The following is a 4,171-nucleotide window of genomic DNA, read 5'->3' as shown; positions in this document are numbered from 1 at the left end:
CTGGGTGGAAAGCCAGTACAAAGATGTGTTTTTTAGTTGTCTCCTGCTGCAGACAAATGAAACTTGGTCCTGTGGGAACTTCTGAGGAAACTTATGACTTGAATCTTGGAACTGTTCACCTAAGAAATAAGAAGGGGAAGAAATTGCATATCAATTCCCAGACCCCCTGTTCAAGGTTGGACCTTTAGCTGTTAATTCTCCTGCCCTTTGGTTTCCTCACACTCCTCAGGCTATGATATCTGGAAGAGTGAGAGACAACAGAGCTGCTTCTCTAGCCCTGTACAGAACTGGTCCCTGAAGCTGAGGCACATGTAGAGGGGGCTGAAAGGATTTAGGGCGGTGCACAGAGTCTCCAGTACAGGTGCTTAGAGAATTTTTTTTTTCTCTGTCACAATTTTTTATTCTAATCAATTTTTTTTTTTTTTTAGGCAAGGCAATGCTTGATTGACCTCACAGATTGCAAGGAAATTGTCAGTTTACAATCCCTTATTTATTTATTTATTTTTTTTATGCCATTAGCACCTGGTCTTCCTAGGTAGTCTTCCATCCAAGTACTAACCAAGCCCGACCCTGCTTAGCTTCCGAGATCAGACGGGATCGGGCTTGTTCAGGGTAGCATGGCCGTAGACTTTTATTCTAATCTTAAGCTCTGTATAATTTTATAATAATAGCCAACATTTATCTGCTGTTCTAGGTCCTTTTCAAACATGCTCCCATTTTATTCTTTGTAATAATTCTTTTTAATAACTTTGTATTATTTACATTTTACTTATGAGGAGACATGTTGGGAAAAGTTAATAATTTACCTAAGTTCATAAGACATATACATGCAAGTGATTTTTTTTTTAATCTTTTCATTAATTCAGAAATCCTATTACCCCCACCAGGTATTAGGAGTTTTTAAACACCATTGATCCTGATCCAGCATTCACTATATTAATAGACATATAAAACTGAAGCTAAGGTTTTACAAAATAACACGTCCTCTTTTTACATGTTTGCAGTTTAGTATTTTATATTCTGTTTTGTTTGTGTGTGTGTATGTTTGCATGCTGTTTGCTGCCCACTAAATTGATGTCAGGTTGGTGAGGTACAGCTGATATTCACTTTTGACTTCCTTTTCTGCCAAAGTATGATAACACTTTCCATCTCAAATGAGACTTTTGAGGTTTCAGAGAGATAATGTATATCACACAGTAGGTGCTCGATACATGTTAGCTAAACATTTCCTTATCTACTGCAATACCCCAAATTCATTTCTCACTGGTACAATGGGTGAAATCTATCTCCTGGGGTTTCTCTGTTCCACTTATGGCCCACTCTTTTTGAGCAGATGCTCTTTTTTATGGCCAGTGGCCACTTTCTGAAACCTAGGGATGGCTCTCAGTGCTCACAGTAAACTGAGGGAGGGTTTTCAGTTAAAGGCACAGAAACTTCTTCATAAAGCTGTTGCTTCTCAGGCTTGCACTTATGCTATCTTCTATTCAACACATATGTCTTGAGACATGAATATATGTGAAATATTTTTCTATCATGCCTTAAAGACGAATTAGCCACTTTCATTCAGTGAATCAGCCTGAAAGAGAAGTCTTTATCTGGAACTATTCCAGACTCAAGGCAGAAACAAAGAGGAAATGGAAATCATGTGATGGATCTTTAAGCTCTGGTCATTGCTTCCATCCTCATGGGATTGGCCAGAGTTAACATGCTCATACTCGCTGATGAGTCCTACAAAGTGGATATATAATCCTCTCACAGGATGGGCGATCAAAGGAAGAGGATCCAAAATGTTTAGCCATCAGTAATGCTAGCTATCTACCTCTAGACCTGATGCACTACACTTCATCTCAAAATTACCAGATGTTCCTGTGTATCTCAGGTTGTGTGAACATATACATCAATCTATCCATTCACATATATACAACTTAAATCAGCATTCCCTAATACACTTTATAAGGTCCCACTGCTGAGTCTTTGCTGATATCATTTCCTCTTATTGAAATGCCTTTCCTCTATATTTACCTGTTGAAATTCTGCAGAGTGATATGAGAATGTGAATAGGGAATTCAAAATCAAAGAAATATAAATAGCTGAGAAAACTAATCAACCTCACAAATAGTAAGACAGATAAAATACTAAAACAAAGAGATTCTATTTGAGAACTAAAAAATAGGCAAAGATTTAAAAAAGAAACATGCAGTGTTGCTTAGGAAGGCATAATACAGGTATTTTCATTTACTATTGGTAGGAGTAAATAGTCTACATCCAGACATTTATGGCAATAAATAATGGATATGCTCAAAATTGCATTTATAAAGATGAACACTGAAGCCTTTCTGAATTGTAGAAATATTCAAAAATTGGAAAGAATCTAAGTGTCTCCCATCACTCTCTAATCCTTACTCTGCTTTTTTTATACATTTATCACTACCTGATACACATATGCACGTGCACATATGCACACACATGCACACACACACCTTTGCTTGCTTACTATTGTCTGCCCCAAAGAATCTTAGCGCCACAAAGACAGTTTGTCTTGTTCACTATTGTATCTCTAGTCTATAGAACAATGTTGATATGTAGTTTGTATGTTTATTGGGTGAATTAATAAATTAATCACTTAGGTTCTGATTAAATTAGAAATAGTACGCCTACATAACAAACAACTTTATTGATATTAAAATCATATTTTTGGAAAATATTTAACATGAGGAAATACTTATTCTATAAGGACACAGCAGGACAATGGTTTTCTCAAATGCATGAGTTTATGATCATTTTTTCCCCTTTTTAAAATTCATCTGCACTTTCCAGATTCATATCAGTGAGCATGCGCTAAAAAATTCATCTATATTTTCCAGATTCATATCAGTGAGCAAGCGCTATAATTACACAAATGTTATCAAAGAGAAAAAAATTCCTAGAGGTCCAGCCAGCTAAAAATGCAACTTCTTCCATTCCCTGAGTTCTCTAATATTGATAACTTTGGCCTCCAAATTCCTGAGGGCACAGTGACTGTGGCAGTCACCTGTGATTACTGATTTGCTTGTATTACCAATTGATCTCATTTATCTGTATTTCTCTTGGATCAACATGCTCTGCCTCTGGCATCCTGTGATTGGTAGATAGAGGAATACAATGTTCTGAAGCTGTACACAGATTTCAAAGATGTTATTGCATGCACTGAGCAATTTTGGAACTATTCTCTGGGATCTACTTCAAAGCCTAGAGTCAGTATGTTGTGTGTGTGTGTGTGTGTGTGTGTGTGTGTGTGTGTGTGTGTGTGTGTATCTAATTTTTTGAACAGACCAAAATAAAAATCATTCAAAACCATGTTTCTTGAATATAATTGAGCCTAATGACTTTTGACAAAAAAAGAGAAATTAAGAAGACTGACTATTTTGTTAATAAAGAAGAAAGAGAGTTAAAATTCACTTTCCATGATATTGGATGTTTTCACAAGAGTCCTTCCAGCTAACCTCAACGAACCCTATGAGGAAGATATCATTTTCTCTGTTTGACAGATGTAAAAGCTAAGGCTCAGGAAATTGAGTAACTTGCTGAACATGCCACAGATAAATGGCAGAGCTGGATTCCAAAGCCCATTATCTTTTTAATGCATCTGCATGCTTAAAGATGAGTCTTTAAGAGAGAATTTATAATACTTCTGATCAAATCAAGTCAACTCTCTAAGGGAGAGGAAAGTCTATACTATAGTTAGGAGGAGAAAAATGCCTGAATTCTTGGGTATATTGCCAGTATATATAAAGGATTATGTTAAACACAATCAGAATAAATGAGAAAATACGGTGCCAGTTAATTCAGGTTCCCATCATTCTTTGTGTAACTGGACAAATAACTACTGGTATTGATTTTATTAAATTAAATAATATCCTTGAATGGAAACAAAAATGTTTTTACTGCCAAGTCCATAAATGTTAAAATGTTTTAGTTCATCCATATATATAAGTAACTGTCTTATTTTTAACATAGAGATATAAATGGTTTATTAATTGGAAATAATTTTCTCCCTATCACCACTAAATAAGTGAGGAGCATGTTCTAAAGAAGAGATACCACATTACCAGCTTGTGCTGGGTGCCCACCAGATTCAGTCCAGCTCTGACTTGTGTCTTATCCAGCTGGAGTTCCCACAACGTTGTTCCTC

General features: G+C 36.0%; 1 pseudogene; it reads right to left on the bottom strand.

The window, feature by feature from the left end:
* Positions 1 to 510: 510 nt before the first annotated feature.
* On the bottom strand, positions 511 to 629 carry LOC112474835 (annotated as a pseudogene).
* Positions 630 to 4,171: the final 3,542 nt, after the last annotated feature.

This window comes from Pteropus alecto, unplaced genomic scaffold (genome assembly GCF_000325575.1).
Source record: "Pteropus alecto unplaced genomic scaffold, ASM32557v1 scaffold7, whole genome shotgun sequence".
Lineage (NCBI taxonomy): Eukaryota > Metazoa > Chordata > Mammalia > Chiroptera > Pteropodidae > Pteropus > Pteropus alecto.
This window is presented reverse-complemented; position numbering and strand designations above follow the sequence as displayed.